Consider the following 18648-nt stretch of genomic DNA (forward strand, 5'->3'; position numbering starts at 1 on the left):
TGAGGCATTGGCAAATTTCTTGTAAATTGTTAGGACATAAAATGGACGAAAGTAATGATAGCACACGCCGTACAGAGACATATCTGCTTCCTGGACCTTGCACAAACTATATCTTTCAGTCACTACATTATAATTTACCATGTTTATTGAACAAGTATATGAGAAACAACATAAACATATACAGGTTAAATAACAAAAGACTTCCGATTTTACTGTGTGTGGATTCGTGTAGTGCGATTTTGAATTACAGGTTTTGTTGTTATTCCTTTTTTGTAACATGTGTTTTTGAGTGTCATAGCTGCTGCCTATGTAAGGGATCCCAGACTCAGTCAAGCTGTTTGTTAACAGCTTTTTTGTCTGGCGATCCCTAAAATTTTCGGGAAAATAAAGATTTGATTTAACTTAATTTGATTTGACCCAAGGCTGCATTGTGGGAAGCGACCGTCGGCTTTGCAGGAAACACGGAGGCGCATCTGGTGCGGCTGTGAGGCGGCGTGCTGCGGCATGAGGAGCAGAAAAAATAGTGCGGCGACTCGCCGCGTGAGCGCTGTCGTCCCTTCGTTTGTCTCCTGTTTCTTTCAACGTTATTAGATTAGCTCAGTTGTGGAACTTTCGCGGAGGGGGGTACCCCCCTCACTCATTTCAATCCGCCAAGCGTCGTTCGAAGCGCCATCTATATTTTCGTTTCATAACTATGCGTTCCAAAGAGCCCAGCTGGTGTGTTGTTGTCTGTTATCGCTTGCCTATGTTGTTATCGCTGGCCCGTCCGCCCAGCGTCATGATCACGTGATGTTCCCGGCAGTGTATATTATCGGCCCGATCAATAAACGGAGACTTTTTGGTTCCTTCGTGACCTAGAGCGCAGTTCGTCGTCTGACTTCTTTCCGGCACGCATACGCCTAGTATGCGGTATCGCAACATGGGTGTCAGAAGTGGGCGGTGGTCATCTATCGCGCTGAGGCCGCCGACGGCAGCATTCCTGGAAAATGGAAAACAAGCCCGCAACGGTAATCCCGGCCCTCCAGCAACCGCCACCGCTGGACTTTGACAAGACTTCAGAGTGGCCGGCGTGGATCGATCACTTCGATGACTACCGCTTCGCAACAGCGCTCAACGAACGCTCGGAAGAGGCCCAGGTACGCACGCTACTTTACACAATGGGTCGCCAAGCCCGCGAAATCTTTGATACATTTGGGCTGACCGACGAAGGAGCAAAGAAGTACGATGTAGTCAAGCAGAAGTTCGACAGTCACTTCGTCAAAGAGCGGAACATCGTTTGCGAAAGTGCGTGCTTTCACAGACGCCAGCAACGGCCAGAAGAATCGGTGGATCAGTTCGCAACTGCACTTCACGTTCTTGTAGACCGCTGCGACTTCGCGGATATGAAGGAACGGCTCATCCGGGACACGTTTGTCGTCGGGCTTCGTGACGCAAAGCTATTCGTGGCCCTGCAGATGGATTCGCAGCTGACATTGGCTACAGCACTGGCCAAGGCGCGTCTCAAAGGAACCGTGCGACAGCAGCAGCAGAGCCTCCGACCGGAAGGTCTACACTCCGGGAGTTCGCCGGAACTTCAGGACCAGGGAGCCAACGTGGATGCCGTGGACCACCAGAGACGTCCACAACGCAACAGGGGCCGGTGCCTGTACTGCGATGGCGACGCCCACCCGAGGTCGGCGTGCCCGGTCAAAACTTCCAAGTGCCACAACTGCGGCAACAAAGGACACTTTGCGAAAGCATGCCTCAAGAAAGTTGAGTCAGCGCAAAGAAAGGTACGCGTCTCGGCTGTCCAACACGACACCGGGGAAGCTTTCATTGGCGCGATTGACGCGGACGGGAAAGCGCGCTATGTGCAGGTTCGGATGAACTCGGTGCCCATCCTCGCTAAGGTTGATTCGGGCGCGGAAGTGTCAGTCTTACCGTCTACTTTTCCAGGATTGCCCACCCACCTTGATAAGGCAGACGAGGTAGTACAGTGGGCTGGCGGCAACAAGCTCAATGTGTTAGGCAAATTTGTAGCAGAGATTGCGTGGAAAGAAAAAACTGCCCGTCAAACGTGCTACGTAGTTAGCCCTCTCCGCGACGTACTTCTCGGGCTGCCAGCCTTGGAAGCACTAGGTGTCGTTAAATTTGCCGACTCACTTACTGCAGATAAAGAGCGGTACGAGACAGTTTTTCCGCACATGGGTCGCAGCCTAGGAACTATCCCAGGAGAATACACTATCAGGCTACAACCTGGTGCAATTCCCTATGCCATAACCGCTCCGCGGCGAGTGCCAATTCCGCTCATGGAAAGAATAAAACACGAGATTGAGAGACTCGTGCGCATGGAAATAATTAGAAAAGTAGACGGCCCCACAGAGTGGTGCGCAGGAATCGTGCTGGTCACGAAACGGTCGGGGGAACTAAGACTATGCGTAGACCTCACGAAGCTAAATAAGTGCGTTGTTCGCGAGCGCTTCACGCTACCTACGGTCGACCAAGCTTTAAGCTCTCTGGCAGGGGCGAAATGATTTTCGAAGCTTGACGCTTTTTCGGGCTTCCACCAAGTTCGTCTAAGTAAGGACTCCCAGGAACTGACTACGTTCTTGACTCCATTCGGAAAGTACTGTTTTACCAGACTACCGTTCGGAATTATGTCCGCTCCGGAGTATTTTTTCAGCGCGATTAAGAATCTAAACGCACCGAAAAATGTGACCGAACTAAGAAGCTTGCTCGGCATGGCCAATCATCTAGGTCGCTTTTTGCCTCATCTTGCGCAAATTACGGCCCCGATGCGTGCTCTTTTGCACAAAGATAGTGAATGGGTCTGGGGGTGTGACCAAGAAAAAGCACTGAACGAGCTGAAAGGGCTCATTTGTTCTGCGCAGTGTATGGCCATGTACGATGCAACGCTTCCAACAGTCCTTTCAGCTGACGCATCCTCTTTCGGGCTCGGAGCTGTCCTTTTTCAAGCGCAGAAAGACGGTCACCGCAGGCCGATAGCTTTCGCATCTCGTTCCCTCACGAACACAGAGCGACGATACTCCCAGATAGAAAAAGAAGCGCTAGCACTGACGTGGGCGGCTGAAAGGTTCGATGAATACATACGTGGCCTAAATGTTATTTTCGAAGCGGATCACAAGCCTTTAGTGTCGTTGCTGGGTCAGATGGCCATTCATGGTATGCCACCCCGAATTTAACGGTTCCGGCTACGACTAATGCGCTATCTTTACAGTGTCCAGTATGTTCCCGGCAAATCGCTAGTCACGGCCGACACTCTTTCGCGGTCCCCTGTCAAATGCGGCGACTCCGAAAAGGGGTTGTGTGTGTCGGAGGTCACAGCATATTCTAAGGCGTGTTTGCTTGGCTTGGAAACGGGGGACAATTTTTTGTCTAGAGTGAGAGAATGTCAAATTAAGGATCACATTTGTAAACACCTCATCAGACTGTGTAAAACCGGTTGGCCAAAGAAACCAAATGTTCCTTCGTTTCTCACGCCATACTGGCAAGATAGAGCATGCCTTAGCGTGGTTGATGGTCTCTTGTTCAAAGGAACAAGGCTCGTAATCCCACAGTCTCTAAGAACAGAAGTGCTGCGCAAACTGCACGATGGGCACCAGGGCATCGGCCGTTGTCGCAGTGTTGCTAAAGGTTCTGTCTGGTGGCCAGGATTGAGCACCGAAATGGCACTCTTCGTGAATCGGTGCACTGTTTGCGCACAACATGCTCCGCAACAAGCCGAGCCGATGATGGCAACCGCAACACCATCGTTTCCTTGGGAGAGAGTGGGAGTTGATTTGTGTGTAATCAACCTACAATCAACCGCGACAAGGCGTACCTTGTCGCGGTTGATTATCTTTCACGTTACCCTGAGGTTTCTATTCTGCCTTCCACAAGGTCGGGAACAGTCATTGAAAGACTGAAAAGTATTTTTGCTAGACATGGAATCCCTGAGTGCGTTGTGACCGATAATGGTCCTCAGTTCGCGTGTAACGAGTTTGAACAGTTCGCTGTGTCGTACGGGTTCCGCCATGTCACCGTGAGTCCGAGACACTCGCAGGGGAACGGAGAAGTAGAGCGAATGGTCCAGACGGTTAAGCATCTCGTTTTAAAGTCCAAAGACCCTTACCTGGCACTCTTGGCTTACAGGGCAACGCCCGGCATTCTTGGGGTCAGCCCTGCTGAAATACGTATGGGTAGGCGACTGAGGACCAGGGTCCCAATGCTGCCACGTCATCGAAATCTGGGAGAAAGCCGCCCGAAAGAAGTAGTGGCCAGCGACCAGAAGGTTAGGAGGCAGCAGTGCCGCTACTACAACAGACGCCATCGGGCCAGACGGCTTCCCGAGCTGGAAGCAGGTGACCCGGTCTGGGTGACAGACATGCAGTCCAAGGCCACAGTCCTTGCACCGGCGCCGAAACCGCGGTCATATGTGATGCGGACAGACGACGGCGTTGATCTCCGCTGAAACAGGAGAATGCTTAAACGTCTCCCAAAAAAAGGTGAAAACGCGGAGGCATACAAGTTTCCGGACAATAAACAGCAGTCGAGTACTGCACAGTTGGGTCATAGCACGGACGACTCTGCGACTACGACTCTGCGGCTACAGCAGCCAAGTACTGCACAATTTGCACATAGCACAGACGACTCTGCGGCTACAGATTCGGCGCCTCCATCTTGCGCGGTAGCCAATGGTGACCCTACTCGCACTATAACGCGGTTCGGAAGAGTAGTTAAGAAACCCATAAGGCTGGGTACAGGCAACCTTGGTTGGCACCTTCTAAAACCCGAGGCGGATAAAAAGTATCGCGGCAGTCCGATAGAGTAATATAGCAAACGTAAAGAGAGGACACAGGAGCCGATTCGCGGCACAGATAATGCGTTTAATACCCTCCGCTACGTGGCGCTTTTCTGGAATTTGGTTAAAATTAATTAAAACTCTTTCTGTGAAAAGTATTTATTTTTTTAAATGGCAATGCTTTAAATTTTTAAAGTACTTGAAACGACTAAATAGTTTAGATTGAATACGTCACAAAACCACGAGATGAATGGCGCCTGCCATGGCCTGCCTGCCTCGATGCCGTCGCCTCTGCTCGTCCCTGCGTCGTTCGTCTGTGGCGTGTGTTCCGTCTATCTGTGCTTTCTGCTGCATCATGTTCGGTCGACTTTGTATCAATCAAGGTGACGCATGACCGCCCGCGTGCTCGCATGCTCGGCGTGAATTCGTGGAGCCGATCGGTTAGAGATTCTCGCGCTGTTGTTTCTGCCAGGCTGTCTGGCTGCACTTGAACGTGTGTGCATGTTTATTTTCGATGAGATTGTTTTAAAAAAAGAATATAACTTACGACCCTGCACACGACATTGTCCATGGGTTCACAGATGACGGTGTTGAACGACCCTCTAACATTGCAGATAGTGCCTTGGTTGTTATGCTGTCTAAAATTTTCAGGAGGTGCGTTTAGCCCCTTGCATACACTGTTGTGCACACTCCAACAACGTCTTCTGTTTAACGCACTTTCCTCATTTCTCTCATTCGGGAGCTTAAAGGGGCGGTGCAACGATATTCAATTGGAATGTTTTTCACTTTACACGAGCTTACCGGCACTAGTGGGACTCAAGGATACTCGCATGCAACGCCACTGACCAAGAAACTCCTTTGTTGCGCTGTAATTTCGAGGACAAAACCGAGTGTTTTCATTCAATCTCTCCTTCGAAAAACCTGATGACGTAGCTGGGCGGTAGCAGTACCGCCCAGTGACAATTTTTGAATACGGCTCATAGATTGGACCCGAGCATGGCGTGGACACTCGATTTGGGCTCGTGATAATCAATAGCTCGAGAAACATTCGCGTAGTGTCCTGTGTCCAATCGCTGCAATGACAACAGCCGAACCACAACAATGTCTGGAACTCGGCGCGTGTCCTGTGCCATGCCAACTCCAGCGCATGGCTATGGCTACGTTTGCATGGATGCGACAGCAGCGCATCGGATCCAGTTAGCGAATCGGATCCACTTCAACCACTAATGGTGAATTCCACTCGTAGATCTGGAGCGCTTTCCAAAATCCGCGAGGGAGGCAAAATTCCGCTCCGTGGGACCCGCTCCGAATCGACGAGGGGAAGATAAACTTGCATTTTTGGAGCGACCTCCCCCACACCCCCTCCCCACCCCTTCTCCCTCCGCCGTACAAAATGGCCGCTGCTTGAACTTGACCTGCCCACCAACGCAGCCGGCTGATCTTTCCAACGACCAGTGACGACTGTCACTGCTTAGCTGCAGAAGTAACACGCGACACAGGCCGGGCGAAATTATACATACCGCGGCGCCCATGTCACAAATAACGAAGACGTCCGCCTTCGGCACCGTCACATACTTTTCGGCCGCCTCGAAGCGGCGGGGCACGGACAGCGATTTCCAGCGTGGAGTTCAGATTTGTAGTACGACTTTAATAAACACAGAGGTAACAAACCATCACTTGCGCGGTCGTTTCCTAACCACTTCTTGCTTTATTTCACGGGAAAAAGCCGACGGAATGCAGTGTAAAAAGGTAAACAATCACTGGCTGCGGAATGAATAGGCCTAACCTTGCGTCTGCCTCCGGCTTTTCTGTCGTTCTTCCTCTCACGATCACAGACGTCAGCGCTTACGAGTTGCCACGCTCCACATTCCCGGCTTTTTATCCCTGATCTACGCGAGGTAGAAGCGTTCGAGCCGTCACAATCCAGAGTAAACACCGACGCACCCGAACAGATCCAACTCCACGACCGACCCAATCCAGGGTAAACACCGACGCACCCGAACAGATCCAACTCCACGACCGACCGGCCCGCCGATCTCTCCAACCTCGCCGCGCATGCGCACCGCCGATTCAGACGGAAGTCACGTGGGCCGCTCTGTCAGTTTCCGGAGAGATCCGTGAAATCCCGCAGAGCAAGTTCGGCGGAGTTTGGGGCGCTCCGTGGAGCGGGCGCTGCCAGAGATCTACGAGCGGAAGATGACCAACTTGAGCCAGATCTGCGAGCGGAATATGCGCGCTCCAAATGGAGCGCTTTTGGAGCGCTCGAGATCTGCGAGTGGAATTCACCATAAGTTTACATGGATTCGGATCGACCAGCAGCGGCACCTCGTGTCGAAGGATCACAACGCAAATCTCGTGACCTTCAGATTGTTTTCGAGGTGTCCGGTTTGCCTAGCGGCAGGCGAAGCAAAGCTCCCGTAATCCCTCGCTCGAGCACTCGATTCGATCCGCTAGCGTATACATGGAGAGTCTCGATTCGGATTGACCATCTCAAACCACCCCGTCCCAGTGGATCGGATTGGATCCGATCCGATCCGAGTTGTTTACATGGACCGATTCGATTCGTTAACTGGATCCGATGCGCTGCAGTCGCATCCATGTAAACGTAGCCTGAGATCAACATTGGCGGCATATAATCGGCTCCAGATCACGGGGCCGCTTGTTCTGGCTGCGAGTTGAGGGGGTGAACTCTGCTCGTTTTTCTGTATTTTTTTTTCTGAAACTTCGATTGCGTATGGTGAAAACGAGCGGGTATTTCACAGATCATTAATGTCAGGGATTTGTCCTAAGCGGTATTTGAGTAAAATACAAATATCAGTGCATCGCCTTTTTAAGACTCTTGGCTTCACAGTAAAGGCTGTGGCCTGTGGTTAGGGAGCTTCAAACGTAAGCTTGGTGTGTGTGATGATGAGCCATTTCTTGAAGTTGACAACGAACACGTTTACTTTGTCTTTGAAGTTCCGCACCTTCCCAAAACAACCAAGAGCAATCTCCAAGCCCACAAACGTTGCATTGGAAATGAGGTCATTGAGTGGGTCTCCTATTGTTGAACTTTATTGTTCTATCCATGAGATGAGCTTGCAATTGGCTCCGAAACTTACTGAGGGGCACATTTTTTCAAGAACCTTTTTGTAACATGGAAGAAAATTGTGCCCCACAGGTACTGAGTGCCTCACTCTTTCTTGCAATCATACTCGTTGTTTAGGCCAAGGATCTTCCTGAGGCAGTCATGGCTACAGCCTATTTCTGTGATAGGATGTGCATTCTTTTTGGTTGTCTAAATAGCCAAAAAATTGAAGAAGACAGGGCAGAAGTTGCGTCATGCCATTCTGAAGGGAGAATCTGAAATACTTGATTTTCTCCACCAGTAACTCAGATGGATTTCAACATGGCAGTTCCAAAGTAGGAGGCAGCCATAAGCCATCATTGGGTGGCAAGTTACTGTAAAAAGTGTCCTCATGCTCTGGGATGAGCTTTCAAGCAGCCATGACTAAGTTCTTACTTACACGACGCCTGCAGCAAGACACACTTGAAAACGTTTTTGGAGCTATATACGACAAATGCTGGGCTGCTACACAAACTCAAATGTGCATCGGTTCACCTCAGGACTAAAACACCTCCGGATAAAAAAAGCTGTTCAAACTGTCGGACAATAAAAACGTGGAGGATGACAAGGCTGGGACTTCCTAAAGGAGTTGCAAATATCTTCGCACCATGAAAGTTTAATTTCAGACATTGTGGAATGTCTTTCAATTGATAACTTCCCGCCACTAGAGGATGTTTCTGAGCTGGCATCAGACATCAGATCTGACATAATTGATGACTCGTTCACCTTTTTATTACGTTTGGGGCTATTTGATCAAGCTTTTGCTTGAACAGACAACTTACAGCTGTGGCTGTTCACAGCTGCTATCGGATGAGTCTAATAACTTGACCGGGCCTCACCAGTACTGTCTTGTTCCTAAAGGATACCACGTGCCAGGAAAATTCTTCGGGAATTTAGTAGTACCATCACAGGCTGCCTTTCATTCTATTCAGCGACTAGAAAATCACTTTCTTCCCATAATAGAGAGTGTGACACATGTTCGAGGAGTGTGTGCCGCCTTGTATAGCACACTTTGAGGTCTGGGTGGTTTTAGCCTTTGCCCTGAGGAGTACCGCAAAGGGTTTTTAAAATTGCTTTGCACAATACGCTTGTGGTGACATGTTTGATTGCTTAATTGGAATTTTGACAAAGTTCGGTTGCACTCTTCAGTTGCTAGTAAGAACGAGACAGGTTTAACTGTTAATAGTGTATTAACAGAGGCGGTTGCCAAACCAAAAACAAAAAGTGCTTATTAAATGGGCGGTGCAGCTTGCTCTCCAGATATTTGTTTCCCCTTTTTCCAGCGAATGTGTATCACGGCTCCCTAACAAAAATATTTGTCCACTTTCTACAAAATTTCGATAGAAAATAGTGTATAGAGGCTAAAAATATTTTTAAAAAAAATGTATCCACTTTTGTATCCACTGTCCATAGTTCTTCAGACACTTTTTTCTGAAGCCATATTTCTTTTCTGACCAATTTCGGGGAATGTTTAGGGACGTTGAATCTTGTCAGATTTCGAATAGAGTTCTCATTGTTTGGTAATGGCTCGCCCGCAGTGAGTTTGAGGCTATGCAAATTGGTTTTTTTTTTTAATATTTGCCTGAAATCGGGAATTTGTACTATCCGGTGTGTTCTTCGCACTGTTATTATACTCTTATGACTAGTAATGATAGCGATGTCTTATTTATTTTTGCACCTACTTCCTGTACCCGAGTCGGCGTGAAAGGGAATGTATCATACAGCATGTTGTCCGTGGAAAGGTTTTGTTAACTTGGTTCCGCTAAGAATCTATTACGAAGTGTACGATATGCCGAAGTCCTTTATATTCATTTATTTTTGTGAATATCGATCTCTTTCGTATAAAACATACAGAGCTTCTGAAGTAAATCATGTATACATGAATGTGGTCCAATAAAATGTGTTCGAACCACTTACTGTTGTTGACCCCAAAATGCTCCACCAGCCAAGAGTCAATGTGGCGATTGTGTAACTTCAATGCTTTACAATGGAAAAAGAGCAAGAAATATATATACTTCTGCTTTGTGAAGTAAGTTGAAATATTGTTAGACAGATTTTGCACGGACTCTGTCGTAAAAAATAAAGCAAAAGTGCATCAATATTTAAAAAAAAAAAACAAAAAAAAAAACAGCGGCTTTGGGAGTCAAGGAGCTCCCGAGAGCCGATTGAGGCGGGGAGGAAAGAGAGAGAGAAGGGTACCGGAGAACCGGAGCAGAAACGCCCAAGCCGAAACTGAAACTAACTTGACCGGAAACGGAATCAGATTATACTTAATACCGCCCGCTAGGAGCGCTGCCTGTCACTGGTCTATCTGGGCCGCTGGGGCCTACGGCAGTGTCCGCTCTTTACCTTGTGTATATTACTCTATGGTTGTCCTTTTTGGTTCCGTCGCGGGTTTTACCATGTACTGCTAGTAAACAGTTGGCAGCTGGCGTCGTGCTCGAGGAATTTACCCAAATCTCTAGAAAAGCACAGGAAGCTACGCACAGGCGTGAGTTGACTGGAATGTTCGCCGGACGAGATACCCTCGTCATCTTTTATTGCGCGGTTCAGTAAAGAGCGTGCTCTCATTAAAGATGTGATCGGTCAGTTCTGCGTGCAGATCAGTTGCAAATGGCCTCCTCGGTTCCGCCGAACTTGCACGCCTGTCATATCCAATTTTTTTACTTTCAAGTGCAGTGAAGTATTATTCATTGAACACCACGACTGAGGCCGGACAGGACGAACGTACACAGATATCTGGGATCATGCCTGTGTATTTGAGTATTTCTCTGTCTTGTGATATATGATTCGCCTTCACTGGCTCATTTCATCGAGCATACTCGATAAAAAATGCATCAAACAAGTGTGTGTCATCCAAGGTGGAGCACGTTGAAGGGGACTAGAATTTCAGAACTTTCGGCACGCGTTCCCTTTACCTATATAAAAGATTCCAAGTAAATTTCCAAAAATAAGGCGTTGACAAACATACACGTGCTATTTAATATAGATTTTTTTTTTTTTTTTTTAGAAAAAGTATTGCTGGAGACGCCAGCAGGTGCAGCGCAGAGAACTATATTCTCGGCGTTCTTTGATGCTTGAGGCCGGTTCAGACACTTGAGTTTGAATGCGTTTGACAGCGTTGCGTCGAGAACCGAAAGCGACTCACCGGCACATCTGTGCTTAGTATGAAGCGTGGAATCCAATTCAAGGAATCGTCTTGGCACGCGATATAAGCAGCAGGGAACGCGTTTCTCGCTGCCGCAACGCAGTCAAACGCAACTGTCTGAACCAGGCTTCAGATAATTTAGCATACGTATTTCGCGTTCGCTGTAGGTGAAGGCACGGGCCCGAAAACGGCAATTCTGCACTGCCCTCTTGGCGCGAGCGCGAGCGCGAGCGCATAGAACGCATATTTTAAAGACACGCGCTTGAGCAGAAACAATTGTAGCGAAAAGCAGAAAACTGAAACAACGCTTCGGGGAGGACCGGCGGACGGGCTTCGCTAGAATCATTTGCGCGCGCTCAGTGTACTCAACATTTACTCAACCGCCGCTGAAGTCATTCGGATATGTAAAAAGAGAAAAGGAAATGCATCAGCGTGTTCAGAAAGTTATGAAAGCTGAAATTGGTTTCGATAATTAATACAATTAATTAAACAGGCTTCTGTATACTCGAAGTGTAGGCAAGCGAGAAAAACGAAACTGATCAAAACGTGGCGTGTAGCGACTATTCAATTTGATTTATAACCTGCAGTTCACTTTTTCGATGAATTACATAAGTGATACGAGCGCTTTCCTAAGGGCAGTAGAGTAAAATAATATATACGGATAAATCCTCCACAGTCTTTTCGTATTTATGCAAAATATGACAGTGGTCACCATCCTAATCGGTCACAGAAAATACAGCATGAAGTATATAAGCTGGTGGTGTCGACTAGTCGTGTATATAGGAATGTAGAGCGTCAATATCTCATGTAGTACCTTGTGCTCGTTGTGACCGTGTTCATGTATAATATTGTATGGTGTCTGTATGTCGCGTGAAGTGTGGTGTATGTAGTATGTGCATGGTCAGGCGAGGCGCTCAGAGCATAGGTTGTTGGTTTCTTTTTTCTTAGTTTCAGCGCTGTCCGTTAGGTGGCGCGTGTCGCCGCCCAATTCAAGGAGTCGCGCGTTTATGTGTCTACTTATTTGAGTGAAAAGCATGGAGGCGCTCCATAGCTCCACGGAGCAGCCACAAAGGGTTCGGCGGGTTCGGTTCTCGGCCTCTCGTCCCAGTGGGATCAGTCCCATAGCCAGTTGAATGGGTGTTCCGTGCGGTGAATAGTGCGTGCACAGACGCGGTGGGGATTACCAGGGACTTGAAAGTGGATAACGAATGCTAACAGGTGAGCAGGAGCGTTGAACGATCGAAACCGACGCCGCTTGAATCGGTGATGCCTCGCCTCGCCGCTGTCAACCGAAAACGCCGGATCACTTGCGGCAAGCGCAGCAAGCAGATTCTCTGTTCAATAAAGACATCATTTCATTTGTCGCTATACGAGTCCTTCTTTGAATGTTTTCTGGCCGCGAAGTAAATGCAGCCGGCCGCGTGAAAGCAGTCGCGGACAAACCCCCTCGAATGCTCCCCCTCACATCGCCGCCCCTACTCGTAATAGGTGCAGTGCCGGTGCTTCGAGGCGCATTTTGGAGTGTTTTAGTGCGCACGGAAGGCAGCGAACGGGAATGCGCACTTGAGAATCGTATTTTAGCAAAAAACAGTCCAGCGCCTTACTCGTATTGCTCCACTTTCGCTTGCCAGCCGCCATGTTGCTTTTGGGTGTGCTCACTGTGACTACCTGCTGATTTCATGCCGCGTGACTACGCATGGGGTCGTTAGTATTACTAAGTGGGGGTAGCGATATCTGTGACGGCTTCTGACTACCCTACGACTACCCTTTTGTTGAGAGTGTAGCTGCGCGTTGTTGTCTGGTCAGAGGTACCCGGATGTGCCGGTCGCATATTGCTTATCGCTCAGCGAGCGCGGCAACGCGAGCAACGCGATCCTTCTTCGTGTCGCCTGCTTCCCAGGCGTTAGAAACATGTTTTAAAACATCGCACGGGTTACAATACAAACGCGATTATACAGTACCAAGTGGCGACACGTACTATTTAATGGTCAGGGAGCCTTCCAGTTTGTTTGATTTTAGTGTAAGATGTATATTTCGCAAAAGCGAATCGAGAAAGGTGCTTCGCCTTAAAGACCGACCAACGAAACCATTTTCCGCAAGGTAGGAAAATGGCCCTCGCGCCCTCCCCTTTTCACCCTCTCCCAAAAATCCCGTGACAGCAGGGGCTTCTTTTGTGTCGGCTTTTTCTGCAGGGATAATCCTCAAAAAGCGCGAAATGAGCGGCTAGCTGCGAGCGCTACAAGGACCTTGAGACGTCCAGGTGTCTTCCCTCCCTGACGCGGGGCGCGGGCACGCTCAATACGCGAGATCGAGGAAGCCAGCGCGACCGAACGGTTTCTCCATAAGCTGCAGGTCCGAGGTGGAGATTGAGGGGACGTGGTATGGCTGGGTTCGTTCCAGCAGCCGCGTTCTGGCATCGCGCGGCTGCTGGAACCATTCCCGTGTCTGCAGAAGGATTGGCTTGCGCAATAAAGGGTTCAGGTCGTCGATAATACATTTATTTCCGAAACTTATAAATCAAGTGGCTATCCCTAATCTCTTCATTACTGTTTGAAACACATCTCCTCTCATAGGTTATTCATCCCATTTTGAACTCTTGCGTATTTATTCGTCCTTACTTCTGCTTGATATCTGTTTTATTACTTGATAAAGACCTTTAAATATTGGCGCGGGCTTGCGCGATCAACGCTGTCCCGGATTCATCCAAAATTGGAAAGATTGGCGTCAGCAGGGGTTGAAGAAGCAAACCGAAATTATTGCTTATAATGAAGACGGCACAATTGTAAGATAGGTTTTGTTTCACTTGCCTCCACAACGCCCCATCGTTTGCACTATCGCAACTGCTCAGTAACAAAGCTGTATACCAAATTTTACTCATGGTTACTATAGATGTGCCCCCACAGGCTTTCCCGTTATCAGCGAGTCGACTTTTTAACGACCGGCGACTCTCCTGAATGAGAATAAATATTATCACCTTCCCACAACATCCATCCCTTTCTCTCTCTCTCTGCCCCCCCCCCCCCCCTCGCCCGCTTTCCAGAGTTGGAAAAATATCAGGTTACTCCAGGAAGCAGCCTTTAGACTGCGCTTTTTGGCTACTCATCCTCAACACATTCGAACGGGGAAGTAAACACATCGCATGAACAACGCTCTGTTTATTTGCAACCTAAATAATGTGGCTCTACTGATGGGGCCCAATCAATTTCATCATCAATCGTTATTTGTTACGACTTCATGGTGAAAATGTGTTCGTCGTGATGCCACAAAAGTGGTCGATTCAAAGTGAGAAATGGGTCCTCGCATTTATTTTGCGGAAATACTCGCTTCTGTGACGCTCTAGTGTGTAAGGTCAACGCACCCGAGGCAATGCGTAATATTTTACAACTGTCGTGGAGGGTGAAATATTTGTGGGAAGTGCGTAATATTGTTTACACCACAAAAGCAAACCTAAACACAACAAAATATCGCAATTGCAAAAAAAAAAAAAAAATCTGCCTGCAAAAACCAGTTTCCCCACCCCTCTCTCTCTCTCTCTCTCTCTCTTTTTTCAGGCCACTACAAAAAATAGCGGCCGGGCAACGAAATTCTATCAAAACATCGCTTCTTGGAGAAATGACAGCGGGCTATATGGTAGTGAATCTATCATAGAGTTTGTAGAAATAATGGGCGACCATTCAATCTAGCCTTCTGCACGAATCATGCCCGGGATATTTCCATTTTCCTTCCACGCGGTTAGAAGGCAAGACGTTGGGGGAATTTATGAGCACTAACATGCTGCTTCTAAAAGAAAGTACCAGATTTCTAGTGCATGTTAATCTACATGAAAATAGTTTAATCAGTGTGCACAAACATGCGCGGCCTGGAAGATGACATGGAAGCATGGCTTAAAGCTTGCTGGAAATAGAAGTCTCTATTGCATTTCACTGGTGGGAAAAATTATTACGTGTTTTTGTTTTATTTCTGTGCGAAAATAAAAACAGCGTTTAGAAACCGAACACTGTGCGTTTTGAGGAGCGCCGAAAGGACATAAAAAAACCGGGACAACCTGAACTATACGAGGCGCCTTGCGTCACTCAGCTTTTCATGGTTGCCTGTTTTTCCGGAGCCTCTCAAAAGGGGATGAAAAATTATGAACCGATTGGCCCGACTTGCCACATTAGAGCAGTTCATTTTCATTACGACAGGCTCTCTTAGAGCGTCTTGCATAGTTCAGCTTGTACTGGTCCGTTTTTATTTTCGGTTCCTTTCAAAGTGTGAGCTCTAAGCCACTGGACCAACCTACAACATTCAAAATTTACGGAAGTGGAGAAGTGGTCAGGAGGGCCAAGCGGGCAAGGGTTGCACGCCTCTCGAACCACCGTCCGTTACCTTTGTTTAGTGGCTGGGCTTTGCGAGCAGAATGCGAGCTTGATCGAGTAACTTGGATCCGTTCAGAAGATAAACCCCTCTAAACGACAATCTCCGCCGCCTGGGAAGAACGTAAGCGGGCAAACGAGACGCCTCTGGGTTTTGCGTCACGCCTGCATTTCAAGGGTCAGAGTTACTGGTTCCTGACACCATGCACTATTGACGGCTCCGCCCGTGTCTTTGATTGCATATTGATACGGAGAAGAAGGAGAAGAGCGCGACGGCCCACGGCCGTAGTGCGTTCTGGATCGCGCTCTGGCGGGCAATCAGATTAAAAACCTACCGCTCAAAACCACCCCGTGTACATAGTCGAAAACATGATAAGCATCAAATGGGAGTGAACGTAGACGTGTAATGATCCGATACAAAGTTTCGCTTGATTCCTAAACGAATAATGCCGTGTCGTTCTGTGTTTTCTCCCTTGTCCGCATCCCCAGTCTCGGGTTTACAACTATGCTCAATTTACACCAGCTAGCCTGCACCCTCACCATTGCGCCAAGTACACCTTCACACCAAATTGTTCGACAGAATTGAAGAGAAGATTGTGTGTTTCTTGAAAGAGATTTCGGCCCCCTTCTATCCGGTCCGCTTTTCTATAGGCCTCAAATAATGTGGGCGAATCATTCATTTTGTTGCATTTCCACTTCTCCACTTCCGCAGATTATGATGTGGTAGTTTGGTCCAGTGGCTTAGAGCTCACGTTTTGAAAGGAACCGAAAATAAAAACGGACCAGTACAAGCTGAACTATTCAAGACGAGAGAGCCTGTCGTAATGAAAATGAACTGCTCTAATGTGGCAAGTCGGGTCAATCGGTTCATAATTTTTCATCCCCTTTTGAAAGGCTCCGGAAAAACAAGCAACCAGGAAAAGCTGAGTGACGCAAGGCGCGCCTCGTATTGTTCAGGTTGTCCCGTTTTTTTTTTTTTTTTTTATGTCCTTTCAGCGCTCCTCAAAACGCACAGGGTTCGGTTTCTAAACGGTGTTTTTATTTTGGGACGGAAATAAGACAAAATTACGTAATAATTCTTCACACCAGTGCAATGCAATAGAGACTTCTATTTTCAACAAGCTGCTTTCCGCCATGCTTCCATGTCATCCTCCAGGCCGCGAATGTTCGTGCACAGTGATTAAACTATTTACATCTAAATTGAGATGCACTATAAATCTGGTACTTTCTTTTAGAAGCAGCATGTTAATGCACATGAATTCTCCCAGCGTCTTTCCTTCTAATCGCGTGGAAGTAAAATGGAAGTATCCCGGGCACGATTTGTGTAAAAGGCTAGGTTCAATGGTCGCCCATTATTTCTACAAACTCCCTAGCAAATTCACTACCATATAGCCTGCTGTCCTTTCTCCAAGAAGCGAGGTTTTGATAGAATTTCGTTGCTCGGCCGCTATTTTTCGTAGTGGCGCGAAAAGAGAAAGAGAGAGAGAGAGAAAAAAGCAACGGCTTTCGCAAGCTGATTTTTTTTTGCCATTGCGATATTCTGTTGTGTTTAGGTACGCTTTTGTGGTGTAAACAGTTTTACGCACCTCCCACAGATGTTTTATCGTCAACGACAGTTGTAAAGTATTACGCACTGCCTCGGGTGCTTTGACCTTACGCACTAGAGCGTCACAGGAGCGAGTATTTCATCAAAATTTGAATCGACCACTTTTGCGGCATCACGACGAGACCACTTTTGCCATGAAATCGTAACAAATAATGATTGATGCTGAAATTGATTGGGTCCCAACAGTAGAGCCACATTATTTAGGTTGCAAATAAACTAGGCGTCGCTCATGCGATATGTTTACTTCCACGTTCGAATGTGTTGAGGATGAGTAGCCGGAAAGCGCAGTCTGAAGGCTGCTTCCTGGAGTGGCCTGATACTTCCCCAACTCGGGAAAGGGGGGGGGGGGGAGTGGAGAGACAGAAAGGGGTGGATGTTGATGGAAGGTGATACTTATTCTCACCCAGGAGAGTCGCCGGTCGTTAAAACGTCGACTCGCTGATAAGGGGAAAGCCTGGGGCCACATCTAGTAAAATGTGGTATACACAGACTTGTACCGTACGCATTACAAGTAATCAAATTACTTGTAATCGATTACTTTTGGGAGTGATTTTGTAATCAGTTGATTACTTTTACTAGGCAGTAATCAGAAGAGTAATCTGATTACTTTTTGAAGTAATAAAATTACTTGTAACCGTTACAATTTGGCCATACCCCCCCCCCCCCCCCCCCGGCGGGCACACGCCTTTTTTTTTATGAAATGACAAAAATAAAATTTGCTTTTTTTTTTTCGAACCGAAAAAAGAAAGATTTTTGCGGAGCTGTAGGAACCGAGGTCAATCTCTTTCTATGTACAGTTTCTGTGGAATGTCCGTTTTTTTTTGTTGTTTTTTTTTGTTTTTTCGAGCTGGGACTGGGTGTGGGAAGCCCCTGGGAAGCCACAGTGCGTGACAAAGGCCATTCAGGGCGAAGTTTGAGGAAGCAGAATGTAGCTTTGTGAGTCCTTCGTTCAAACTAGCCCCCTCACGCACACACACACAGAAATAAAAAAAAATAAAAAAAGAATCCTGCTTAGGGCACCCACTCGCAGCCCGTAGGAGAACCAGAACCGAAGAATGCCTAAAGCGGATGCAAAATATAACAAAGGCAGTTAAAGTATTTCCCCATTTCCCCTACGTGGTCTTTGTGACAAGCAATGTTTCGAGTTGAGAAGTGGTTGGGGCGATCTCTTCCGCTAATGGATACTACGCCTGATCCGTTTCAAATCCTGGAGCTGCTGCTCTTTTGTATAACATGCGAGCTCATACACATGTGAATAATAAAATGAGTGACGCAAACTTTTTGGCGACAACCCTTGCTCAAGCTTAACAAGATCTAGAACCCCCTCCGCTTCCCCCCCCCCCCCCCCACACACACACACACACAGTTGCGAACGCCCAAATCATTAAACGCCTTCAAACGAATTCTATGCTTGTGTCCGCATTGTGAAGGTGCAACGACCACGAAGAGGGAGCCAGTTTTTCTTCTTCAATACTTGTGCAAATGTGAAATATAGGTTGGAAGTAGTTCATTGTTATGAGCGCTAAAAATGTGTCTTCACACAATAAAGTAATCGGAAAAGTAACGATTACTTCTTTAAGTAATGTCCAATTACTTTTGCCGTCGAGTAATCAAGTAATCTAATCGAATACTTTTTAGCCAAGAGTAATAGTA

The 18648-nt window shown here is 47.6% G+C and overlaps 1 pseudogene; it reads right to left on the reverse strand.

Moving 5' to 3' along the window:
• LOC8035641 overlaps nt 1-18648 on the reverse strand; it is a 75780-nt pseudogene that overhangs the window by 43329 nt on the left and 13803 nt on the right.

This window comes from Ixodes scapularis, unplaced genomic scaffold, assembly GCF_016920785.2.
Source record: "Ixodes scapularis isolate PalLabHiFi unplaced genomic scaffold, ASM1692078v2 ptg001264l_1___fragment_5__unscaffolded, whole genome shotgun sequence".
Taxonomy (NCBI): Eukaryota; Metazoa; Arthropoda; class Arachnida; order Ixodida; family Ixodidae; genus Ixodes; species Ixodes scapularis.